Source organism: Hibiscus syriacus, unplaced genomic scaffold, assembly GCF_006381635.1.
Source record: "Hibiscus syriacus cultivar Baekdansim isolate YM2019G1 unplaced genomic scaffold, ASM638163v2 tig00116925_pilon, whole genome shotgun sequence".
In the NCBI taxonomy this organism is placed as follows: Eukaryota; Viridiplantae; Streptophyta; class Magnoliopsida; order Malvales; family Malvaceae; genus Hibiscus; species Hibiscus syriacus.
In genome coordinates, this window is record NW_024063474.1 from 89637 (window position 1) to 104547 (window position 14911).

The 14911-nt window shown below is 34.7% G+C and overlaps 1 pseudogene; it reads right to left on the bottom strand.

Annotated features, from left to right (window-relative positions):
* Positions 1-3690: 3690 nt before the first annotated feature.
* On the bottom strand, positions 3691-14032 carry LOC120187953 (annotated as a pseudogene).
* Positions 14033-14911: the final 879 nt, after the last annotated feature.

Below are 14911 nucleotides of genomic sequence, written 5' to 3' on the forward strand. Positions count from 1 at the left end.
ATATCTCAGGTACTAATTCCAACTTCTTACACTATTTAAGGGCCTAAATAAACGGAATATTAACTAACCAAATACATTTTTGTTCGTGTTTATACTCATTTATTTAACTTAAACGAACATAAGCAAACTATAAAAAAGAGTTCATGAACTTTCTGTTTATTTGCATCCGTATACATTATTTTACTAAGTTTAGTCAAATTAAGTCTTGTCTTTAATTTTTAGGTTTAAATACTTGATAAACCCTTATTCTTTTGAAGTTAAACATTTTGGTCCATCCCAATATTTTGAGAGTATTGAATCAGGAAATAATTCATATTACAGATTCCTTCTAGTTAACCTTCCTAGGCGGTTTATGGGATTCTTGGACTATACATTTGAGGCAAAAGAAGGTAGGGATCTGAGGCATTTTACGGTCATGAGGAGATGCTCAGGTTTATCGAGAATTTTTTCAGGGACTTTGGGTTGATGGAGTTGGTTCGATTTGAGCGTGAAGTGGTTCGGGTAAAGCTTGTTGATGAGGTGAGTCACAAATGGGTTGTTGAGTCTAGGACTCGAGATAATGAGTCAAGATGGGAATAGAAAGAGGTGGTGTTTGAGAGGGAGGTTATTTGCAATGGTAAACACGCAGAGCCAAGAATTGTAGAATTTTCAGGTATTCCATTCACTTTTAATATCTATATATATTGTATATTATGCATACTACACAGTATGAACAGTTGCATAGGCAATGCTTTTAGAGAGAGATACTTGGCCAGGACTACAATTGCATAGCCATAATCATCAGACTCCTGAACATTTTGAAAATAAGGTATCAATCGAAAAACATAGCAAGTTTTCAAACTTTACAGGTTGCTAAAACAATTATGGATGACAGATAGTGGTGTTGAAGAGAAGAGAAGAGAAGAGAACGAGACCAATTTAAAGTTGTCGGTGTATATATGGTAGCAAAAAAAAAATTAACTATTTTTATTGACATTTTTTAATCCATTATTTTAAAGTGATTTACAGGTTGGTTGGCGGGTCCATTCAAGATTTATGTGCACTTGAAAAAACAATTTAGGGCTTTGTTTTGCAACTGAGTGATTGTACTTTATTATTTTTGTACCCAGCAGTTCATGTAGAAACATAGAGTTCAAATATTGTCATGTAGAACATATGATTGCAGACCATCGGAGATATATATGATGCACACACACACGTGTTATGAGCTTATGGCCATGAGTGTAACATATAGCACAAGAAAATTGAGAATACGTATCATGCAAAACAAACAAGGGAATTATGATCGGTAGGATGGGCATAGGTCGGGTTTTTGATCCACCCGACCCCACCCGAGAACAAGAAATCTTTCACCCGAGATCCGACTAAAACAAGATTTTATCCGACCCGAATTCAACCCGATATATAACTTAAAACTTCGACCCGACCCAAAATAATAATAAAAATATTATTTTTATTCAATAAAAACAGTGACTTAATTAAAAATAATAATATATAGAACAATATTATTATAATTATTCTAAATATATAAGGTAATTTTTTTTTGAGTTAGGTCAACCCGAACCCAACCCGACCTAAACATCACATTTAAAAAATCGATCCGACCCGATCCAATTGATCGTGTCAGGTCGAAACCCGTCGATTCGGTCTCATGCCCATCCCTAATTATGAATATGGAAACTCATCAACCTCATCACTGATTCCTGCCACAACTTCGGATCATGCTTCCCGGACAAAACTCATTCACTCTCCCTTCATTCCTATCCTTATTTTAACTTCGTTTAATGGTCGATCTGATCATTAAAATATATTATTCGTTATTAATAAACTATACATATATTATGTGCTGATGTACATCAAGTGAGAGGATAGTTCGGATAGTGAAAAAAAGTTGATCGATGATTTAATTAGATATAGATGTGAAAGATGTAACAAAAGAGAAATATACTTTTAAGATTGAAAAAATAATCTCTTATCCAACATTCAAAATATCTAACATAATATTTTTAAGATAAAAATATATTTCTCTTTTGTTACATCTTTCACGTCTATATCTAATTAGACAGATCAAATCAAATCCATCCATTTGATCTGTCTAATTAGATATAGACGTGAAAGATGTAACAAAAGAAATATATTTTTATCTTAAAAATATTATGTTAGATATTTTGAATGTTGGATAAGAGATTATTTTTTCAATCTCAAAAGTAGACAATTTAAATGATAAATTATTCTTCTTATAAAATATGAATGGCTATGATTTATTTTATTAAGGCTATGATTAATTCTCCAAACAAACTAATACAAATCAATAACGATGATCACTCCCAACACATCTTACTATGTCTATTACTAGTCAAGGACCTCCACCTTTCATCCTTTCACTTAAAATAATTTTACGACTAATATAAAATGAGTGTCCAAATTATATCGATTTTTTTAAAAAGCCTAAATTATTAACATATTCGATTTGAAGTCAAAAACTAAACAAACAAAGACCCCAAAATTGATATAAAAAAAAACCCTACAAACCCCAAATTTCATTCGACCAAACCTTTTAGTATGTTGCTTATGTTTCCTTCCCACAAACAATGATGCAATATATGGGAGCTCAAATAATAATAATAGTAATAGTAATAATATAATATAATATAATATACAAAAATATCTCGAATATCTAACAATTTTACGTGAGCACTTGAACTGAGAAAATACATCAAGTAATTATTTGACTGATGCATATCATTGTTGATCGTTAAGTTTTAATAACTCTAATGACCTATCTATTAACCACATCCGACTGCATCAACTTTGATGATTCGATTGGCATCTCATGTCAAAATTTAAAAATTATAAGAAATCTATTTAAAATAAATAAATAAAAAACGTTGTTGTTTGCCACACGCAGAGTTCATCAGGGCACCGGAGACAAAAGAAGGTGGGTGGCAACCAAGTCTTGTGATACCCAGCAACATAAAACTACTACCACCCGATGGAGTCGTTATAAATTCCCAACTGGTATTGCTCGCCATTTATGCAAACTTGAAAACTTGAAAGCTTGAAAGAGAGGTCTGCTCGATCGGAGATGGAAAGCGAGAAGCAGATCAACGGCGTTAGCTTCTTCCAGATGCCGCTTCATTATCCCAGGTACACCGTTAAGGATTACATGGACATGCCGGAATGGAAGCTCGACAGGCTTCTGGCTGAATACGGCTTGTTTGCTAGCGGTGATTTGGATTATAAGAGAGAGTTCGCCATGGGTGCTTTTCTTTGGCCTGATCATTTGCATGCTAACCAGAAGCCTTTGCCTTATTATGGTTGTTAAGTCATCTTTCATCTATAGGTTCAGATAGATATATCTGGGTGTTTTTGGACTCTTTCCATATTCAGTCCTGTATGTTTTATGTCCTTTCAAGTTCCCTAAAAAGTTATTGTAACAGTGTTTTTGCCTTTCAGTATGGTAGGATGTTTATAGATGTGGCTACGGGAAATGCTCTTAAATCGACTATATATATATATATATATTTCAAATTTATGAAGAAATGGGTTTATTCATAAATGTAAATTAGTTTAACATATATCTATTAGAACTCGTTTATTTCACTAAATTAACATAAAATTCCATACGCTGCCGTAACTTACTATTACAATTAAAGTGGATAAAACATAGCTCCAAAAGGCCAAATTTATTCTGTAAAAACAAAAGCATGTTATGATCAAGTCATTTCCACTAGACCAGCAGCTTTGATTTTGGGCAATACATATTTAGGATCAAGCCTCTCCTCTTCATCACCCCAAATGACATATGCTTCTTCACCATGAGCAGCTTCATCACCAATCTCCATCTCCTCTTCGGACATCCTTAAAGGCACAAACACTTGCACTGCAACACAGATTACGCTTGTACTCACCACGTTAACAACCAACACAAACAATATCCCAATCAACTGAACTCCTATCTGTCGGAACCGTCGCGTGTTCTTCTGTCCGCCAGTCCGTAAAATAGGCCAATGTAGTGGTCGGGGGCACCGTAGAACAACCCGTTAAGCTTCGGCACAGCAAAGATGCCGAAAAGTATGCCTCCGAGGCTGCCAGCGATGGCGTGAGTGTGAAGGACGGCCATGGTGTCGTCTACCTTTTGAAGCACTTTGGATCTTTTGTGAAGGACCATAATGGTGGACCATGGAATTGAGCCGGCAAGAAACCCCATTATTATTGCTGGCCATCCTTGTACAACCCCTACATCATCGAATTCAATGTTCATGGTATATGTAATATGTATACAGGTATGGAATAAAGAACTGACGGAGTAATTGTACTTATAAAAAAATTAATTATTATAAAAAATTTATAAATTCGTCCTTCAATATAAAGTCTTAATGTATATATATACATACATATGTATATTTAATTGTGTGTAGTGGTTACCGGCAGCGGGTGTGATGCAGACCAAACCGGTGATCATGCCCTGAACGGCACCGATAATGGAAGGCTTTCTAAAGAAGACGCTGTCGAGTAGTAGCCATGTAAGCAAGCTGACAGCGGTGCAGAGGTGAGTGTTTATGACGGCCAAGGAAGCATTGACACTGACTTCATAAGGATCTCTCCTCCATTGAAACCGGTCAAACCCATCCACAGCAACCCTGCTACGAACATCATCAGCAGGATGCTGTTCGGAGGAAATCTTTGTTTGTCTGCTACGAACATCATCAGCAGGATGCTGTTCGGAGGAAATCTTTGTTTGTCTTGTGTTAGATGTGGCCTAACCTGTTGTTAGAGTATGCCCAAAAACCAATTATATGATGATTGTAATAATACTTTTATTTACCGATTTTATTGAATAAAGGCATTGCTGCTATTATTTTCATTTATATATATGTGTTTAACATAAACTGGAAGATAATAAAGTCCATATAATGACATAATTGTTATTATTAAAAGATCCATAGTCAAGTATTATTATAGGCATGAACAATAATAACACGCTTAAGACTATCATGTTATTGATTGATGACAACGAGTTGTCATTGACATAGAGATGTCAGAATTGATACATGATTATATTGTTAAAGAACAATGTATTGGATTGACCGACCATGAGCATATGTCTTAGATTATTATGTGACAATCATAACATTGCTCATGGTGATGACTATATGTATGATCCTCAGACTTGAGATCAATACTATCCCAACATATATTGTTGTATGTTTTGATGCAGCTAAACAAGCTCCGTAACTGGTTGCTCTATAAAGACTGTTATTGAATATATCTCAATATCTGTAGTGGGTGTGTATGATTAAGATAGGATTTGTCGTTCTTACATAATAGGAAATATATCACGTGCCACTTGATTGAGTAAGAGTAGAAACGCATGACCATGCTCGAATAAGTTGATATGAGATATCATAAACTATTCGTTAATTACAGTCTACTCTAGATATCAAGAAACAATAGATGGGCTATACAAGTGTGACTATTCCAAGACTTGTGCATATTCTAGATATAAAGGACATAAGGATGTAATACATAAAAGAGTTATTCACAAATATGATATGTCGAATCATATTTTCTTGTAACTTAGGTGACAATAATATATTGCTAAATGTCACTCATTGTATGTAATATTAGAATTGTTCTAATAATTACTGCTAATGTTACAAGAACCTACAAGGTCACACCCTAGGATTGAAACGAGCAAAGATGTACAATTTGTTGTACGTTACTAAAATATATATCTAGAGTTAATTAAATATATGTTTTAATAATCCTGAATATTTAATTTCAATTAATTAAATATAGATTTAATTAATTTGAAATAATAAAATCTCTAATATGATTAGGGTAACTTGGATATAAAATGATTATTAAATTCCAATTAATTAAATATATATTTAATTAATTTGAAATAATAAAACCCTAATATGATTAGGGTAACTTGGCTTTAAAAGGGTGTGTTAGGTCTAACAGCCATTTTAGAACACACACACAAAACCTTCAGCCGTTTTTCTCTCAAAACTGTTTTGGGGAAGAAAAATATTGCTCTTAATTGGGTGAACTGAGTAGAGGTCGAGACATGACTTCGTGAAGGCTTACGATTCGAACCGATCTACACCACCAGTATTCACTGTTGTCCTTGCTGTTTTTCAAGGAACCCACTATAAGTATTCACATCCCTTCATCCCGATTTCAGTTTTTCGTACTTGGATCGCTGGTGAGACCGTCGAGTTTTATTTTTGCTGCGCCATAGGGTGCGTCGACGGTCCCAACAGTGGCATCAGAGCCACTTGTACGATCTGAATTTGGGTTAAATTTTTGGTTGATGTGATATGTATGAGATGCATGTTTTAGTTTTATCGATTTCGGTAAATATGTTGATATTATTGTTCGAATCGATAACCACAAAGATTAATATGTTAATTTGTTAATATGTTTTTCAATCGATTTGTTGCTGGATGATCTGTGGGAGTGCGATAGCAGATCACGTTTGGAAGTGGAACAATGGTTGTTCCGATGCAGAAAACCTTCAGGATTGAAAATCCCAAAAGCACGATTTCTGTTGATAATTGTTTTCAAATCGTGAAGTTTTCCAATGGAAACAAAAGTATTGTTTTTCAAAAAATCTCACCGGCTGTACCGCGATGGGCTCCGCCCTTAGACCCCGCAAGGGGCTTTGCCCCTTGACCCCTCATCAGCAGTACAAATTGAAGGCCCATATTAATATTTTTAACAAATGCGTAACAACGTGTATATAAATATATATGATATGTTTGTTTTGCACGGTGTTTGATATGCATGGTTATAGCCCTTGTTTAATTTATAATGGTTTATTTTGAAATACGGTCTGCGAGTCATGCCTTTCTATATCTTTTTTGTATTTCTCTTCTCATCTTACTCCCTCATATGTAAAACGAGTTTCTTTTAAAATTGTAAACCTGTGAAGATTCACAATGAGCAGAAGAATGGCGAGAAGATGCCTAGAGAATAATCTTAGGCTTTAGGGTTCTTGGTTCTCTCATTGGCTTGGGATGGGCCACCTTAGTCATTGTTTTGGGCTATAACCATTGCATCTTATTTATTGTTATATTTGTTATGTATGCAATGCATCAAATGATAAAATAAGAATAAATATTTATGAGATCAATAAGGGTCTAATATTAAAACGAACAATGATGAGATAATTACGCAAATCCCTCTTTATAATCTACGTTAACTTAACCGTCCAATATTTACCCTCGTTAAGGCTTTGATCGATATTGTGTGGGCTTTGCCAAAGCATTGGCACATAAATCTATCTTGGTTAAACACGAATAATAAGCAAGTGATATTCACCGGTTGAAATATTGGTAATAACTTAGCTAGGTTATTCTAATAGGATTAGAAACCTAGAGGTTAAATATTTGGATAAGTCATGAGATGACTTGAACAAAAGTTGTTCACCAAAATGAGGAGTTACATGAGATGTAACTAGTAAAGTGTTACTTACCTAAATAATTACTATCCTAAAAGAAAAACCAAAGCTGATATAGAAAATTGATGTATTATGGATCCTCACCCACCAGAAAAAATTTCGCTGAATTTTTCTGAAATTAAAACAAAGAGGGTTTTTAATTTTGAATAAAATAGTGGGTGTAATTTGTAAATAAAGTACTATTTATAAATTTTAATTCGGTAAATTTACTTACTTTAATATTTCCATTGTTGTAGATTTAATGGCAATCAACATTTTATCACTGCGATCACTCATTGAGAAGGATAAACTTAATGGCATAAACTTCCTTGATTGGTTTCATAATTTGAGAATTGTTCTCAAACAGGAAATGAATGAATATATCATTGAGGAACTTGTTTCTGATGAATCGGCAGCTAATGCTTCAAAAGCTGACAAAGACAAATTCAAGAAACATATGGATGATATGTTAGATGTTGGATGTCTAATGCTTGTCACCATGACTTCTGAGCTTCAGAAGCAACATGAGGACATGGTTGCATATGAGATGATTCAAAATCTCAAAGAAATATATGAAGGGCAAGTACATCAAGAGAGATATGAGACCTCTAAAGCTCTATTTCAATGCAAAATGGCAGAGGGAACTCCTGTAGGAGCTCATGCCATCAAGATGATGGGCTACATCCAAACGTTGGAAAAGCTGGGATTTCCTCTCAAAGATGAATTGGCTACCGATGTTATCCTGCAATCGTTGCCAGATAGCTTTAGTCAATTTGTCCTTAATTTCAACATGAATGAAATTAACAAGACTTTGCCACAGTTACTTGGCATGTTACGAACTGCTGAAAGTAACATGAAAAAGGTTGGACCTAAGCCCATTCTGATGGTTCACAAGGACAAAGGAAAGGGAAAGAAAAAGGTAGTGGCAAAGTCTAAGGGAAATGGTAAGACCAAACCCAAAGGGAAAAATGCATTGAAACCCAAAAGGGGAGTTAATAAAGAAGAAAAATGTTTCCATTGCGATAAGACCGGACACTGGAAGAGAAACTGCCATGTTTACCTTGAAGAGGTCAAGAAGGCAAAAACAAACGGAACATTTGTTTTAGGTATTTATGTTATTAATGTTAATTTGTCAACATCTACTTCTTGGGTATTATATATTGGTTGTGGTTCTCATATTTGTACTTATGTACAGGGACTGCAAAAGACAAGGAATCTGGCTAAAAGAGACGTGGACATACGAGTGGGAAATGAAGCAAGAGTTGTTGCATTATCTATAGGGACATATGTTTTATCTTTGCCTAGTGGACTTGATTTAAATTTAGAGGATTGTTATTATGTGTCTAGTTTGACTAAGAACATTATTTCTATTTCTTGTTTGGACAAGATTGGCATTGAGATTATTATTAAGAATATTGTTGTTCTTTTTATCTCGATAATGTTTTTTATGGTTCGACACAATTGGTTAATGGTATCTATATTTTGGATCAAGATAACACCATTTATAACATAAATACTAAGAGATCAAAAACAAATGACTCGAATCAAACTTATCTTTGGCATTGTCGTTTAGGCCATATAAGTGAGAAACGCATATCAAAACTCCATAAAGATGGATTCTTAGATTCATTTGTTTTCGAACAATATGATGTATGCGAATCTTGCTTGTTGGGAAAAAAGACTAAAGCTCCTTTTAATAGTAAAGGTGAACGAGCAAGTGATTTATTGGGGTTAATACATAGTAGTGATGTATGTGGACCAATGAATACACAAGCCAGAGGTGGATTCCATTACTTCATTTCTTTTACCGATGACTTCAATTGGTATGGGTATATTTATCTTATGCGCCATAAATGAAGCCCTTGAAAAGTTTAAGGAAATTAAAAATGAAGTACAAAATCAATTAGGAAAGAGTATTAAGTCACTTAGATCAGATCGAGGTGGAGAATACTTAAGCATAGAGTTTGATGAACTCCTAAAAGAATGTGGGATTGTCTCACAGCTTACACCACCTGGTACACCACAGTGGAATGGAGTTTCTGAAAGAAGGAATCGAACATTTTTATACATGGTTCGATCGATGATGAGTCATAGTGATCTTCCGACTTCTTTTTGGGGATATGTACTTGAAACAACCGCTTCCACACTAAATCGTGTTCCATCTAAATCGATTCAAAAGACACCATACGAGATATGGACTGGGAAACGTCCCAGTATGTCTTTTATGAAGATTTAGGGTTGTAAAACTTATGTAAAACATCAGATGTCTACAAAGCTCAAACCTAAATCTCATAAGTGTATATTTGTTGGATATCCTACAGAAACTAAGTGATATTATTTCTTCAACCCTAACGAGAACAAGTGTTTATTGCGAACATGAGTTTTTCTTGAAAGAGAATTTCTCTCAAAGAAAGGGTAGAAATATTGAACTTGGAGAAGTTCAAGAGCAACAAATAAATGAACCTGAAGTTCAGCATGTTTCACAAGTTGTTGAGGAGCATTCAACAGATTTAGAAACACAATCACTGCGTAGATCCATAAGAGAACATCGTGCACCTGAGAGATTTGGATTTCTCGTTACGACACATGAAGATGTTATTATTATGGATCAAGATGAGCCCAGGACTTATCAAGAGGCAGCGTCTAGCCCAGACTCTGAGAAATGGATTGAAGCCATGAGATATGAGATGGATTCCATGTCAGTAAACCAAGTATGAACTTTGGTTGAACTACCTGAAGGGGTCAAACCTATAGGATGTAAATAGGGTTTCAAGAAGAAAATCGACATAGATGGTAATGTACAAACATACAAGGGGCGATTAGTCGCTAAAGGTTTTGGACAAGTTCATGGTGTAGACTATGACGAAACATTCTCCCCTGTAGCTATGTTTAAGTCCATTCGGATCCTGCTCGCAATAGTTGCATTCCATGATTATGAAATATGGCAAATGGACGTCAAAACCTCATTCCTTAATAGAAAACTTGAAGATGATGTGTATATGACACAACCAGAAGGTTGTCTTTCCAGAAAATACTGGAAAGGTTTGTAAGTTACAGAGGTCTATTTATGGACTAAAACAAGCTTCTCGAAGCTGGAATCTTCGTTTCAATGATGCAATCAAAGAGTTTGGTTTTATCATAAATGAAGATGAGCATTGTGTTTATAATAAGGCTAGTGGGAGTATTGTTTCTTTCCTAATCTTGTATGTAGACGACATACTCATCATAGGAAATGATATACCTACTTTACAGTCTGTTAAGACTTGGTTAAGTAGTTATTTTTTTATGAAAGATTTGGGTGAGGCAACATATAGCTTAGGAGTTAAGAACTATAGAGATAGATCAAGACGACCTCTAGGTCTGAGTCAAAGTACATATATAGACAAAGTGTTGAAAAGGTTCAGTATGGAAGAATCCAAGAAAGGATTTTTGCCTATGAGACATGGCATTTCTCTTTATAAGGAAATGTGTCCTTCAACTCCACTAGAAAGAGAACGGATGAATAAGATTCCATATGCTTCGGCTATTGGTTCTATAATGTATGCCATGATATGTACTCGACCAGATGTATCGTATGCCTAAGCATGACGAGTCGGTATCAAGCAAACCCTGGTGAAAATCACTGGGTTGCCGTTAAAAATATCCTTAAGTACTTAAGAAGAACTAAGGATAAATTTCTTGTCTATGGAGGGGAGGAAGAGCTTAGTATAAAAGTTTATACTGATGCCAGCTTCGAAATTGACAAGGATGACTCACGATTGCAATCGGGTTTTATGTTTTGTCTTAATGGAGGTGCTGTGAGCTGGAAAAGTTTGAAGCAAGGCACAGTAGTTGATTCTACAACAGAGGTTGAATACATTGCAGCCATTGAAGCAGCAAAAGAGGTTGTTTGGATCAAGAAGTTAATATCAGAATTAGGGGTTGTTCCCAGCATATCAGATGTTGTAGAACTCCGTTGTGGCAATAATGGAGCCATTGCACAAGCAAAGGAACCCAGATCTCATCAACGATCCAAACATATTCTTAGGCTCTTTCATCTCATTTGAGAGATCATTAATCGAGGAGATGTGGAAATATGTAGAGTACACATGGATGACAACATTCCTGATCCCTTGACAAAACTTCTTACACAGCAGAGGCATGATCGTCACACTGAGTCACTCGGTATTAGATATGTGAGTGATTGGTCTTAGTGCTACTGGGAGATTGTTAGAGTATGCCCAAAGACCAATCATATGATGATTGTAATAATACTTTTATTTACCGATTTTATTGAATAAAGGCATTATCGCTATTATTTTCATTTATATATATGTGTTTAACATAAACTGGAAGATAATAAAGTCCATATAATGACATAATTGTTCTTATTAAAAGATCCCTAGTCAAGTATTATTATGGGCATGGACAATAATAATACGCTTAAGACTAACATGTTATTGATTGATGACAACGAGTTATCATTGACATAGAGATGTCAGAATTGATACATGATTATATTGTTAGAGAACAATATATTGGATTAACCGACCATGAGCATATGTCTTGGATTATTATGTGACAGTCATAACATTGCTCATGGTGATGACTATATGTATGATCCTCAGACTTGAGATCAATACTATTCCAACATATATTGTTGTATGTTTTGATGCAGCTAAACAAGCTCTGTAACTGGTTGCTCTATAAAGACTGTTATTGAATATATTTCAATATATGTAGTGAGTGTGTATGATTAAGATATGATTTGTCCTTCCTATATAATAAGAAATATATCACAGGCCACTTGATTGAGTAAGACTAGAAACGCATGGCCATGCTCGAATCATAAACTATTCGTTAATTACAGTCTACTCTAGATATCAAGAAACAATAGATGGGCTATACAAGAGTGATTATTCCAAGACTTGTGCCTATTCTAGATATAAAGGACATAAGGATGTAATACATAAAAGAGTTAATCACCAAGATGATATGTCGAATCATATTTTATTGTAACTTAGGTGACAATGATACATTGCTAGATGTCACTCATTGTATGTAATATTAGAATTGTTCTAATAATTACTGCTAATGTTATAAGAACCTACAAGGTCACACCCTAGGATTGAAACGAGCAAAGATGTACAATTTGTTGTACGTTACTAAAATATATATCTAGAGTTAATTAAATATATGTTTTAATAATTCTGAATATTTAATTTCAATTAATTAAATATAGATTTAATTAATTTGAAATAATAAAATCTCTAATAAAATTAGGGTAATTTGGATATAAAAGGATTATTAAATTCTAATTAATTAAATATAGATTTAATTAATTTGAAATAATAAAACCCTAATATGATTAAGGTAACTTGGCTATAAAAGGGTGTGTTAGGTCTAGCAGTCGTTTTAGAACACACACAAAACCTTCAGCCGTTTTTTCTCTCAAAACTGTTTTGGGGAAGAAAAATATTGCTCTCAATCGGGTGAATTGAATAGAGGCTGAGACGTGATTTCGTGAAGGCTTACGATTACAACCGATCTACACCACCAGTATTCACTGTTGTCCTTGCTGTTTTTCAAGGAACCCACTGTAAGTATTCGCATCCCTTCCTCCCGATTTCAGTTTTTCGTACTTTGATCGCTGGTGAGACCGTCGAGTTTTGTTTCCACTGCGCCATGGGGTGCGCCGACGGTCCCAATACATGTTCCGATTAAATAAAACAATAATGATTTCATATCTTTACTTAGTACGAATCTAAAAATTATTATTGTCTTTTTAGGTCTCAAATTCGATTATCAAAATTTATCATAAAATATTTAAAGTCAAATGATTAAGAATTATCAATAACTAAAGAAACTGATTAGTACGATAATAATATTTTAATAACTTAATTAAAATATTTTTTAGTTTGAGGATGTATGATTAAATTAATCCGGAATCAATAAGAAGTGATTCATACCCAGTAGGCGGCAGTGAAACCAGCAACTCCGGAAACTCCCTGGAAATACACCATCGTCGCGTTCGGAAACTTCCCCAGAAACGGTTGTCCGATCAGATACACACCGTCCAACGCCACGTTCGGTTTCCCCCAGAACGGAACCATCCTTTCCCCGAACGACAACCGGTAACCCCAAGCCACCCAACAGAAAACGACACATGCAAAAGCGTAGAGCACCATGAAAGCCGAGTTCACCGCCCATTTCTTCTTCACCGAGCCTCCGTAAAGAATAATTAGCCCCGGGATGCTTTGGAGGCCGACGAGCGTAGCTGCCGTGAGTTGCCATGAATTGTCTCCTTTGTTCATCCAGTCCGGGCTGGCGTCATCGACGGCTAGATTAGGAGGGAGCGAAAACGAAGTTGCCATCTTCTTCCCTGCAAAAGTACCAACCAATTAACAGACGAAATGTTCTTTTTTCTTCTTCTGGGGTTTATATAACCAGAGAGAATCCTTTCGATGATGTCGATCAGCTGTCAATGCCATTGTTATATAGTATCTTTATTGTCTTTTTTACAGCTTCATTACCATTAGCAGCAGCTGCAGCAGCTCGATATTCTATTGCTTTTATCGAATTATCCAAGAGTGAAATTGGCATTGGATCGAATATAAAATTGGTGTTGTCCGCGACTGTATGATGAAGAATCGCTGGATGATGAGATCAAAAGTTCAATGAAGTTTAATCTGTTTATATGTTGTTTCCTTTCAAGTTGGCAATGACATTGATCCTACCGTGCAGAGGGAATCAAGATGCCAATAATAACATTGGAAAATAATGGATTACCGACATTCATTAGCGTAGGATCAAAAGTTTCAACTAATTGAACATTCTTTAATTACAAAATCCAATTCATAACTAATAATCAACCTGTCAAATAAATTTAGGTACCTATATTCATTCTCTAGATCATAGGCTCTTCTAGATTCACTAGAAGCATTTATATTTTTCTCTTAAAGTCCTCCCTTCCCTTCCAATAAGATTAAGATTAAATATCCAATTTTTTTTAAAAAAATAATGTTAATAGATTAAGTACACCATAGTTAAACCCTAGCCGTTCTCTCTTTCTCCTCTCCCTTTATTTTCTTTACAATTTGTGCTATTTTCTATAGATTAAATCAACTTTTTCTTTTTTGATTTTATTTAGTCGACAGTTACATCAATTTTGATATTGATTGTATAACCGTCGGATGTCTTTTTTATTTTTTTTATTTTTTAGGAATAATTATGTCTTTATGACATATTAATCTTTGCCTTTGTTGCATGTTTTTCTTTGTCTTTTGGTAGTTTTTGATTTTTTGACAGTTGTTTTCATTTATTTATTTTTAGGGTTGGATTTGATATCACCGCGACTAATCAAGATATCGCTTATTTGTTATCATGTTGATCTTCCCTGTTTTGGACCTCTGATTGATTTGGATATACGTTTTGTGTTCGTGGATAGTTTTGTTGGTGGTCTTTCAATAGTTTCACCCCATT